Source organism: Halichoerus grypus, chromosome X (assembly GCF_964656455.1).
Source record: "Halichoerus grypus chromosome X, mHalGry1.hap1.1, whole genome shotgun sequence".
NCBI classification, from domain to species: Eukaryota; Metazoa; Chordata; class Mammalia; order Carnivora; family Phocidae; genus Halichoerus; species Halichoerus grypus.
Window position 1 is genome coordinate 70,105,799 of NC_135727.1, and position 13,314 is coordinate 70,119,112.

General features: G+C 41.2%; 1 pseudogene; it reads right to left on the reverse strand.

Moving 5' to 3' along the window:
• Nucleotides 1-4,200: 4,200 nt before the first annotated feature.
• LOC118544345 (insulin-like growth factor-binding protein 5 pseudogene) lies at nt 4,201-5,613 on the reverse strand (annotated as a pseudogene).
• Between the last annotated feature and the right edge of the window lie 7,701 nt (nt 5,614-13,314).

Consider the following 13,314-nt stretch of genomic DNA (forward strand, 5'->3'; position numbering starts at 1 on the left):
AAAGTGGGATGAGTGGGCGCAGTGGTGCTGGGAGCCCCTTCCTGTGTGACCCTCTCCACCTTCCCTTTCCCCATCCAAAAAGAGTTAAAGAGAGGAGGCCAGAGTCTGTGGAAATGGCCTAACTACATACTCTATTAGAAAACCAAGAAAGGATGTTTCTAGAAAGAAGTAAAAACTTAAGAGAAAAATAAGTGGAGAAAAGTGCAAAATAACGCTTGTACTTTAGTGTTTTTTAAAATAAAAGACAGTACAACACCTAGGCTGGTAAAATCTCATTCCTTTGTCCCACCACTTCTCCAAAACACAGCCTCCTTTCTCTTAGAAGCCAAAAAATTCCTCTCCAAGACCAGAGGGTTGCTTCTCCTTGGTCCACTCCTCTCTGAAATTCCCATTCTGAACCGGAGACCTCTAGGGGGCTAAGTGGATGGAGGGGGGGAATACTGCCCCACCTTGGCAGGTGCTGTGGCTGTCCTGTCGCTGCTAATGAGCTAGGTGGTAAGAGAATGGTGCTTGAGGCCCACTTCCCCAGAGGAGATTAATTTTGCACGGTTACCATGGAGACCACAGCAGTGGTGATGAGAAAATGGACAAGGGGAGAGGAGGTATGACCTCTCAGGGCCTCCCTTCCTCCCCTGCACAAGGGTTGAATGTCTCCAGGCCTGCCTGTCCAAGAAACTTTTAAGTCTCTTCCTTCCCAGATGCCCCATTTGCTTGGGTGGGTAGGGCGGCTCTGGAGAAAATCCTGGCGAGGCCTCCCTCAATCACCTGGCAGTAGTAGGGGACAATGGGTATCTTCTCCACTCCACCAGAGTAAGGCATGAGTCAAAAGGGGGATGGAGGGATGCCTGGGTGGCTCAGTCGGTTAAGCGTCTGCCTTCAGCTCAGGTCATGATCCCAGGGTTCTGGGATCGAGTCCCGCATCAGGCTCCCTGCTCCGCGGGGAGCCTGCTTCTCCCTCTCTCTCTCTGTCTCTCTGTCTCTCATGAATAAATACATACAATCTTTAATTAAAAAGGGGGGGGATGGAAAGAGATCTTCTATTTTGGTGGGAGGCAACATTTCGAATTGAGGTCATAGAAAATCCAGAGTCTAAGTCCTCTAGGTGAACAGACAGAACAGATACATCCCTACTCAGGACTTCACAGGTTGGCAATACTCCACACCTGCCTTTCCTTCTACCCTGCCAAGGGGAGGGGCTCCATATTCCTCAGTGATTCCCTCCCCCTGGTCTCCCCACTCTAGGGTCAGGCTAGACCTCCCATTGGGAGGTTTAGTTACATCTGTCATAAAGGTTCAGTGTCCTCTAGGAGTGGCCAGCTGACCAGAATCACCCCCTGCAAGCACTGGAGAATCACAGGTTTAGGTTAGTCAGCATGAACTTTGGAAACCTGAAGAGTCTGGTGGAGTTAAACCAAGCCATTATCCCCCACTTTATGGCTGACAGGGAAGAGTCAATGTAAGGGACAGAGGCCCATTCAAAGTCCAGTAAACAGCAGGGGAAAAAAGAGAGCCCTCTCTCATGAACCAGATCCAGGCTTTGGGAGGGGTGGGAATAGGGTATGCAATTCTTGATGGAGTCTTTTCTTAGGGGGAATGGTACCCCAGTATCCACGTGACAGGTCCCAGTTGGATGACTGCTCAAGATCCAAAGAATGGGCAGAAAGAAGAGTGAAGTGGGAAAGGTTTACAATACTGGCTTAGCTATAGAAATGTGAGTTCGAGGTTTGGGGACAGTGGTCACACAGCAGGTCCTCATGACTACCATCCCCATCAGGCCCTTTGTCTTATGAAGAGCCACCACTTCTTCCATCCCCAGCCAACTGTTCTGTCCCGGGGAATAGGAGACATCCCCCAAGGTCCAAAGCCGCAAGTTTTTCCCTAGCTGAAATATGTTTGTTTCTTTGCTGTCTCTCTTCATTGTCCCAAGTTTGGCATTGGAAGTGGTCTCCGTGGTGGCATGCCATCAGGAAAGAGTGATAGGGCTGTGTTCACAGAGAGAAAAAGGCTCCTTTGTCAGTGTCCAAGCCCCCTTTCCTGGCAGGAAAATCTCCAGCCTCAGAGGACAGCCAGAAGCTGCCAATTTGTTGAGGAAGTCAGTGGAGAATGGGATTTTTCTTGGTTCAGAATCTGGCTGCCAAATGACAGCATCCCTGAGACCTCCATTCCCTGGTTGTCCTGGGCCTTTCTTCCATCCTTCACCCCCAGGGAGAAAATGTGGACTGGCCAGAGTGGATGAAGAGCTTGAAAGACTCTTTGGCCTCAGTCCTTCATTGCAAGATGAAGGTGGCCATCTAAGCATGTGGTCCTGTCCCTGCCAAAGCATAGCCAGTCTCTACTGATCCTCGTTCTTATCCAGCTTCTAAAGTCTAGAACCCACCCAAAGGTACTCACCTTCCCTGGCTCTATGGCCTGGATTAAACTCATTTCTCTCTTATAACCTGTTCCCTCATTTTCCTCTCTCCTTCCTCTTAAATCCCAGAAGGCTTATAGGGTGGGAACCCAAGGATCTTTCTCTTGGCTTTGTCCCCCTTTCTGTTGCTTTGCTCCAAAGCTAGAATGGGGCAGTCAACCCTCTGTTTTTCCAGCCCTCTGTCCCTTCACTCCATTTACTCTGACCTGAACAATCAATTTTACTGTTTCCCTGTATTTAAACCTTTTAACCTCCATCTTCCTCTTTGCCATCTCTCATTTTTGTCTCTCTCCTGCTCTGCCAGTGTGAGGACTGAGAGAGGCTTTCAAAATGCAAGTTCTGTCCAGATGAAATGGAAAAGCGGGACCAGTGGGTCAAACTCGGACCTGTTTGGCTCCTTTGGGGTGGTGCCCAGAGGTGGTTACTTCTGGAAGGTCTGAAGGCTAAAATGGGTCGTATTGGGGAGCACGGTGAGTGTACCATTGAGTTCTCTTATCTACCTGTCTTGGTGGTAATATGAACACACGTGCACATGGGAAATCATTTAAAAATCCAATGCTGGCCCACAAAGAATTGAGTTTGTTGCTCATGGGAGGCAGGCAAAACTGGTATGATGTGTTATACTAGAAGAATATGGGGTTTTCTTTCCCCAAAATGAGGAAGCTCCTTAAGGTCCCCATAGGAACGACTTTTTTTTTAAGATTTTATTTATTTATTTGAGAGAGAGAGAGAGAGAGCACATGAGAGGGGGGAGGGTCAGAGGGCAAAGCAGACTCCCTGCTGAGCAGGGAGCCCGATGCGGGACTCGATCCAGGGACTCCAGGATCATGACCTGAGCCGAAGGCAGTCGCTTAACCAACTGAGCCACCCAGACGCCCCAGGAACGACTTTTTTTTTAAAGATTTTGTTTATTTATTTGACAGAGAGAGAGCACAAGCAGGGGGAACTGTAGAGGGAGAGGGAGAAGCAGGCTCTCTGCTGAGCAGGGAGCCTGATGAGGGACTCCATCCCAGGAGCCTGAGATCATGACCTGAGCCGAAGGCAGGCACTTAACCAACTGAGCCACCCAGGCACACAACCCCCCCCCTTTTTTTTTTAATATTTTATTTATTTTTATTTGAAACAGAGAGAGAGATAGTGAGAGAGAGAGCACAAGCAAGGGGAGCAGCAGGCAGAGGCAGAGGGAGAAGCAGGCTGCCCGCTGAGCAAGGAGCCTGACGCGGGGCTCGATCCCAGGACCCTGGGATCATGACCCAAGCCGAAGGCAGCCGCTTAACTGACTGAGCCACCCAGGCGCCCCAACAACCCCCTTTTTTAAAAAAAAGATTTTATTTATTTGACAGAGAGAGAAGAACTACTGTGAAAAGTTAATGCAAACCTTTGAAAGAAAGAAAGGAATGAGGAAAATAGATTTATATGCCTATATATGACTACTGGAACTTTGTAGATAAGTACAATTTTTTTCAGCCTATCTTTCTTGACAGAGGCTGCACTAGTTGTGAATTGAATGCAATGAGGCTCGGCTGAAGACACATGTTTCAGCACGTATTTTTAGGTACCATGGAAAAACAAGTCTCTCCACTATTGGAGTATGTATTAATCTCTAAAAGTCTACAGGGAGTGAAATATGCATACATATTTAATATTTATATATCTGCTCAGGAAAACCTATCTAATATCACTGGGTTATCAATTTTTTGAGAGGCATGAAATACATGTTAGTTTTTATAAATTTGCAGGGAGAGAGACTCTGCAGGGTGAGAGAAGAGGAAGGACAGGGTTCAAGCCATTCAAATTGCTGGCAGGAGAAGGAGACAGAGCCAGGAGAGGCCCTGACACCTTTCGTCTTCTCCTTTCTCCCCCTGTTGACCATTCCAAACTGGGAAAATTCCAGATGTGTCACTGAATGCCACATCTTGGGCCACACCTTCTAGTGCCCAAACGTCTCCCCAGCTCCGGCAAGGGCTGGCCAGAAAGATGAATCCAGCCATGTTCCAGGTGACCTTTCCTTCCCACCCATACATTCTTCTTTTCCTTTTTCTAACAATCTTTTCCTCCTCCTACACATGTGGTTTCCTCCCTTCTCTTTCTCTTGTTCCTCTTCTCTTCCCTTCCCTGTTTGTTCACTTGCCTCAAAAAGAAAACCATTTAAAAGGGGGCAGGGGGTTTTCCTTAGCTCTTTGCATCACCATTTTTGCCATTTTTCAAAGTTGAGACCATGCTGGAGATTCCAAGGTCCTCAGTTTCCTCAAATATATATATTTACCCTTAAATAAGATTAAACGAGTGGCTTCCCCAGGTGGAGGGAGACATTTGCTGGAGTTAAGACTGGGGGTGGAATGGGGCAAGAGAAGGATGAGGAAGGGATTCATCACTCAAAGTTGCTGCTATCAAAGATGTGACACTGAGGGGCACCTGGGTGGCTCAGTCAGTTAAGCATCTGACTCTTGGTTTCAGCTCAGGTCATGATCTCAAGGTCTTGGGATCAAGCCCCATGTCACGCTCTGTGCTCAGTGGGGAGTCTGCATGTGCATTCTCTCTCTCCCTCTGCCTCTACCCCTCTCCCCCCTCTGCTCATGTGCACTCTCTCTCTTTAATTAATTAATTAATCTAAAAAAAAAGATGTGACACTGAAAGTCCCCATCGACAAATTCCATGCCTGGCATCTTCATCCTGTCCTCATCCACACACCAGCAGGTGCCACATTTGTGGCCAAGGGAAGGCTTGTACTGCTTTCTTTTATAGAATCCTTTGTGGTCACAGCTGGATGGGTACACAGTCCTGGGCACCATCTGCAGGAAAGCATCCATATGTCCGCAGCAGGGGCCCTGCTCAGGTTCCTGTCTCATCTCAGGTGCAGAGATGAGCAAGGGGAGGGGGGTGGGCAGTGTTCTGAGCTCCCCACACAAACTTAAACTGGGTCAGCTTCTTTTGCCAGTCTTTCTTCACTGCCTAGGCCTTCAGCTCAGAGATGCAGGTGTGTTTGGGCCAGTAGATCTTGGGGAAGTAGGTCTCCTCCACCGTCTCAGAGGGGGTTGGTTCCTAATGCTCATGGGCATCTCTCTCAATCTTGGCTTGCTCTCTGTGACTCTTTTCATTGAAGCAAATTTATAACCCTATGGCCTTGCAGCAGGGCATGCAGCGGCTTCTCCTGTCCTGCCAGTGAGGCAGCGCAGCCCCCGAGGGCAGCACTCGGTATACATGACGGCAGGGGGCTGGGGAAAGGGGTGGGAGGGCACGTGGAGGGGGCTTATTGATTGCGGGGGGAAACGGGAGATGTTGGTTAAGGGCACAAAGTTTCAGTTATGCAAGATGAGTGAGTTCTGGAAATCTAATGTACAGCATAGTAACTATACTTAATAATCCTGGATTGCAGACAGCATGGTTGGACCTAGAGGGCATTACGCTATGATTTCATTATATGTGGAATCTAAAAAACAAAACAAATGAACAAAAAAACCCGGAAACAAACTCATAAATACAGAGAACTGGTGGTTGCCAGAGGGGAGGGTGGGGGGGAAATAGGTGAAATTGGTGAAGGAGATTAAGAGGTACAAAGTTTCTATAGAATAAGTAAGTCATGGGGATGAAAAGTACAGCATAGGACATATAGTCAATAATAATGTAATAACTTTGTATGATGATAGATGGTAACTACACATTGTGGCAAGCATTTCACAATGGATATTATGAAACATATATTGTATACCTGAAACTAATAAAATAGTGTATGACAACTATACTTCAATTTTAAAAATAATAATACCCATCATATGCTTGATATTTGCTAATAGAGTTGGTCTTATGTGTTCTCATCACAAAAAAATCATAACTATGTGAGGTAATGGAGATGTTAAGTTGCACAATTGTGGTAATCATTTCACAATATATACATATATCAAAACATCACGTTGTACATCTTAAATATATACAATTTTTATTTATCAATTATACCTCAATAAAGCTGAAAAAAAGGTGCTGGAACAACTGGATAGCCACATGCAAAAGAATGAAGTTGGACCTCTACCTCACATCATATGGAAAAATTAACTCAAAATAACAACTTAAATGTAAGAGTTAAAACTATAAAAATCTTAGAAGAAAATGTAGGGGTAAATATTCATGATCTTGGATTTGGCATTGGATTTTTACCTATGACACTAAAAGTACAGGCAAGAAAAAAATCGATAAATAGAACTTCATCAAAAGTAAAAACATTTGTGCATCAAAGATATCAAAAAAATGAAAAAATAACCCACAGAATGGGGAAAATATTTACAATCATATATTTGATAAAGGCCTACTATCCAAAATACACAAACAACTCTCACAACTCAACAACAAACAACCCAGTCTTTAAAATGCACAAGGATTTCAATAGTAATTTCTCCAAAGAAGATACACAATAGCAAACAAGCTCATGAAAAGATACACAACACTCTTAGTCATTAGGAAAGCTCAAAACAACAATGAGATACTACTTTACACCCACCAGGATGGCTATTTTTAAAAAAGAAACTAAGAATTGTAGAGGAGGATGTGCAGGAATTGGAACCTTCATACATGGCTGGTGGGAATGTAAAAAGATTCGGCCACTGTGGAAAACATTTTGGTGGTTCCTCAAAAAATTAAACATAAGGAGTTACCATGGGACCCAGCAATTCCACTCCAAGTTATATACTGAAAGGAACTGAAACCAGGTATTCAAAGAAATACTGCCTAGCAACACTATTTTAATAGCCAAAGGGTGGAAACAACTCAAATGTCCATCAGCTATCGAATGGATAAACAAATTGTGGTATATACATACAATGAAATATTATTTAGCCTTAAAAATGTATGAGGTATTGATACATTCTACAATGTTAATGGATCTCAAAAACATTATGCTAAGTGAAAGAAGCCAGACACAAAGGTCACATATTGTGTGATCTGATTTATATGGAATATCCAGAATAGGTAAATCCATAGAGATAGAAAGTAAATTAGTGGGCACCAGAACCTGGTGGGAGGGTGATGGGAAGTAGTTTTCTGATGGGTACAGATATTTTGGGGGGGGTGATGAAAATGTTTTCAAACTAGATAGAAGTGATACTTACACAATATTGTGACAGTACTGTGACTAAGTTGTTCACTTTTAAATGGTTAATATTATGTTAAATTTCATCTAAAAAGTAAATTTAAAAAATTAGTTGGCAATATTTCTGGAGTCTCTTATCTGTTCCACTGTTTTAGATCTACCCCTTCACTAATGACACTGCCTTAATTATTGTAGTGTTATATATAGTAAGTCTCCAACTTTATTCTTTTTAAAACTGTTTTAATGACTTTAGTTCCTTTGACTTTTAGTATAAATCTTAGAATCATGTTGTCTTTATCCACAAAAAAGTCCTGCTGCTACTTTAATTGTACTGCGTTAAATCTATAGAATTCAGGAAGAAGGTTGCTTGGGTGGCTCAGTCAGTTAGATGTCCGACTCTTGATTTTGGCTCAGGTCATGATCTCAGGGTTGTGAGATCAAGCTCCATGTCCAGCTCCATGCTGGACATGGAAACTGCTTAAAGATTCTCTCTCTCCCTCTCCCTCTGCCCCTCTGCGCACGCACACACTCTCTCACCAAAAAAAAAAAAAAAAAAAAAAAAAATTCAGGAAGAATTGATATATTTATTGAGTGTTCAAATCCATGAACATGGTATATTTGAGTTTATTGCATTTAACAACGTGTTCTTGGATTTCTTTAATCACTGTGTTGTAGTTTTCAGAATATAGATCCAGTACATGTTTTGTTATATTCATGCGTAAGTATTTCATATTGGGGAGCTATTATAAATTACATTGGTTTTCAAATTTTTGATTTTCATTTATACATTTATTGTGTATATAAATACAACTAATACTTGTGTACTGAGCATGTATCCTTTGACCTTACTAGACTCATTTATTAGTTATAGGAGAGAGCGCCGAATCCTAACCACTAGACCACCAGGGAGGCTATTTATTAGTTATAGGAATTTTTTTGTAGATTCCCTGGGATTTTCTACATAGATAATCATGTCATCTGTAAACATAGGCAGTTTTATTTCTTCTTTTCCTATCTGGGTGCCTTTTGTTTCTTTTTCTTGAGTTGTTACACTAGGTAGGACTTCTACTACAATTTCAAATAGGAGTGGCAAGTAAACATCCTTGTCTTGTTCCTAAACTTCAGGGGGAAAGCATTTTATTGTTTACCATTAAGTATGATGTGAGCCGTAGGATTTTTTGTAGATGCCTTTTATCAGCTTGAGGAAGTTCTGTTCTATTCTTAGTTTGCTGAAATTTTTTATCTTGAATGTATGTTAAATTTTGTCAAGGACTTTTTCCACATCAATTGATATAATTATTTATTTTTTCTTTTATTGGCAATTAATGTAATGGATTAAATTAACTAATTTTAACTGCATTTCTGGGATAAACCTCACATAAACTATATTTTTTTCTTTTTGGACATTGCTAGATTCAATTTGCTAATTTTTAAATGATTTTTTCATTTTTGTTCATGAAGTTTATTGGTCTGTAGTTTCTTACTTGATTCTTTTTGTACTGTTAAAAAACAGTATCTTTGGTTTTGTTGTCAAGGTAATGGTGGTTTCATAAAATCAGTTGGGAAGTGTTCCTTCCTATTCCATTTTTGGAAAGAGATATTGTAGAATTTGTGTTAATTCTTTAAATGCATAGTGGAATTTGCCAGTGAAATCATCTGGGCCTGGAGATACCTCTTTTATAGAAGGTAATTAATGATAAATTCAGTTTCTTTCAAGAACTATTTAAGTTATCTATTTCATATTGGTTGAGTTTTGGTAATTCGGGGCTTTAAAAGAATTGGTTCATTTTGTCTAAGTTGTTAAATTTACATTGAATTGTTCGTTATAACATCTTTTTCCCTATTTGTCTGTACATTTTCTATATTCCAGAGATTTAGAAATATTCCAGTAAGGTGAATTTTTTATGATGTGCCTTTTCTGTTATTTAGCATGTAATAAAGAATTTGACTGACCTTTGTCCCCAGCTCTCAGGAGATAACTTGTAGAACCTTGTGATTTTCCAAGTGATAGGAGTGTCTTTGTAGTTCATGGTGGACCCCACAGATCACATCTCATAATTTATGTTAACAAGGTGATTCATGGTGGGCCCCTAGATTGTTTATGCTAATAAGATGGCTCAGAATGGGGGCTGGTCATGCTAGAAAAACAACCATGTGACTAGAGGGTTGGGGCTTTGAGCCTTGTGATATCAACCCAATCACCAGAGAAAGAAGGGGCTGGAGACTGAGTTCAACCACGTGACCAATGATTTAATCTATCATGCCTACATAATTAAACCCCAATAAAAACTTGGGACACCAAAACTCAGGTGAGATTCCCTGATTGACAACATTCTGTGTATTGTCACACATTGATGTGCTGGGAGTGTAAAACATCACTGGGGAGACAGAAGCTTAGTGTTTAGGACCTTCCCATATCTCGCCCTATGCATCTCTCCTTTTGGCTGGTTCTGATTTTTATCCTTTTGTTGTAATAAAACTAAAATCACAAATATAGTGTTTTCCTGCATTGCGTTAGTTATTCTAGCAAATTACTGAACCTGAAGGGATAGTAGGGACCCCTGAATTTGTAGCCAGGTGGTCAGAAGTGAGGATGACCTGAGAACCCCCAAATCTGTGGCTAGTGTCTGAAGTGAGAGCAGTTTTATGGAGAACTGCGCACTTCACCTGTGAAGTTTGGCCTTGCTCCAGGTAGCAGGTGTCAGAAAAAAAAAAAAAAAAAGACTTATTGAAACAACTCTGAATTACTGAAACATGTGGTTTGGGAAGAAAAAAGATGAAAGGGTGGGAGAATGAGGAGCCTTTGATTCCTGGATGGCTTTCTTTTCTTTTCTTTTCTTTTCTTTTCTTTTTTTTTTTTTTTAAACCTGGATGGTTTTTAAGGAGGGTACATGTTGTGATGAGCACTGGATGTTATACACAACTAATGAACCATTGAACACTACATCAAAAACTAATGATGTACTATATGCTGGATAACTGAACATAAAAACAAAACAAAACAAAAACCTGGATGACTTTCTATTCACCCATAGTAGGAAACTGTAGCTGCAATATTACCGGTTACTAAAGGTAAAAATTGCCAATGGAATCTAGATATTATAGACCCAACTCTCCAGGTGTTGGCTGACTAGATACATAAAGAAATGCACTATGGAAGGAGCTGAAATGCCCTTTAACAGATGAACGGATAAAGAAGATGTGGTACAGGGGCGCCTGGGTGGCTCAGATGGTTAAGCGTATGCCTTCGGCTCAGGTCATGATCCCAGGGTCCTGGGATGGAGCCCCGCATCGGGCTCCTGGCTCAGCGGGGAGCCTGCTTCTCCTTCTGCCTCTGCCTCTCTCCCTGCTCATGTTCTCTCTCTCTCTGTATCTCTGTGTCTCAAATGAATAAATAAAATCTTAAAAATAAAAAGATGTGGTACAATGTATACAATGGAATATTACTCAGCCATCAGAAAGGATGAATACCCACCATTTGCATGGACATGGATGGAACTGGAGGGGATTATGCTAAGTGAAATAAGTCAAACAGAGAAAGACAATTATCATATGGTTTCACTCATATGTGGAACATAAGGAATAGTGTGGAGGACCACAGGGGAAAGGAGGGAAAACTGAAGGGGAAGAAATCAGTGAGGGAGACAAACCATGAGAGACTCTGGACTCCGGGAAACAATCTGAGGGTTACAGAGGGAGGGGGGTGGGGGGATGGGGTACCGGGTGATGGGTATTAAGGAGGGCACGTGTGGTGATGAGCACTGGGTGTTATACGCAACTAATGAATCGTTGAACACTACAGCAAAAAATAATGATGTACTATATGCTGGGTAACTGAACATAATAAAAAAAAGAAATGCAGAATAATAAGAAACACACTAAATACATAATTGGTTATTGTTTTCTGTAATAATTAAAAAGAAAGTAAAAGAGAGTGCTAAGGTAGATCCTGACACTGAGCCAAGCTCAGATTTGGGTCAGTTTGAGCTATGACGCTAGCCTCAGAGCTGCCCCTAAAAGGAAAAATTGTATTGAGACAACAGACAGTACATTTTTTACCTCTGTTCACCAAGAAGGTAGTCTAGGGAGGGCAGGCAAAACCAAGAAACTACTGTAAGCAGGGGATATAGTGTCAAGAAGTTATCTAATTTTGTGGATCAGTATAATTAGCTTCCTTGAAGAACATTTACTAAAACAGATGGTGTCTTGTGACTCATTTAAGTGTAGTATCCTTGGTTTCAGATCAGAGAGAAAGAGCACGCTTTGGTTGATACAGGATTCACAGATCATACTAAACAATCACATACAGTTCGTTATACATGATCTAGACACAGCAGATTATTTCCAAGGTAACAGCCAAGTGGACTGGATAAAAGCTGCTGTAAAGTTTCTTTACCTTGGGGAAAAAAAACTATATATCTTCTCTTCCTATAAGTGTCAAGTGGAACACCCCAGATGTGGTGGCTAATGTACTTCATATGCATTGGTGAATAATGTCATTCATATGCATGGTGAATTGGCTTTATAATGATCAGGAAATTCATCCACTGAATATTATCCTTCCAGTATATTAATCCAAGTTCTCCAAAGAAACAGAACGAATAGGATATATGTATATGCAGAGAAAGAGAGAAGGTAGGGACAGAGGTGTGAGAGAGAGAGAGAGAGAAATTTTTAAGGAATTGCCCTATGTAATTGCAGGCTGGAAGACTGGAGACTGAGGGAAAAGTTGACATTGCAGCAGCTTAAGTCTGAAAGCAGTCTGGAGGCAGAATTCCCTCTTCCTTGGGGACCTCAGTCTTTTTCCCTTAAGGCCTTCAGCTGGCTGGATGAGAACCATACACATTATAAAGGATAACCTGCTTTACTCAAAGTCTACTGATTTAAATGTTAATCTCATCTAAAATACCTTTACAATATATCTAGACTAGTGTTTGACCAAATATTTGGGCACTGCAGCCTAGCCAAGTTGACACGTAAAATTAACCATCATATTGTCCAGCCCTTGTCAACTTGGCACCAATACAGATCTCCTTAAACCATATTTAATCTCCAAATAAAGACAATAAAACAAGGTCATACTTCTCTGCCTAACATGATACAACTGTCCTGCGTACAAGCAAAAATACACTAACCCTTTGCCCAAAAGAGAAAGCATAGCTCTTGAGTGGTGGTCACTCTTCTCCTTGATCTCCTGTAACTTAAATACTATGATATAAAGTTAGCAATACTTAGGGGTGGGGGTGGGGAATTGGGTGAAGGTGGTCAAAAGGTATAAACTTCCAGTTCTAAGAGAAATAAGTTCTGAGGATGTAATGCACAGCAGGATGACTATAACTAACAATACAACAATGTGTTGTATATTTGAAAGTTGCTAAGAGAGTAGATCTTAAAGGTTCTCATCACAAGAAAAAAAATGTGTAACTATGTGAGGTGATGGTTGTTAACTTATTGTGGTAATCATTTCACAATATATATATATATATATATATATATCAAGTCATTATGTTGTGTGCCTTAAACTTATACAATGTTATATGCCAGTTATATCTTAATAAAAGAGGAAAAATAATCAAGTTAACAATACTTACATACTGTGTTGTAAAGTCAATATATCTTATGTTATATGATAAGGGGGAAGAGAAGGAAGAAAATATATATATATATATGTATAAAAAGAGATTTTTTTCTTCCAGATTTTTATCTAAATTCTAGTTAGTTAACATATAGTGTTATATTGGTTTTAGGAGTAGGATTTAGTGACTCATCACTTACATATAATACCCAGTGCTCATCATAATAAGTGCTCTCCTTAAAACCCATC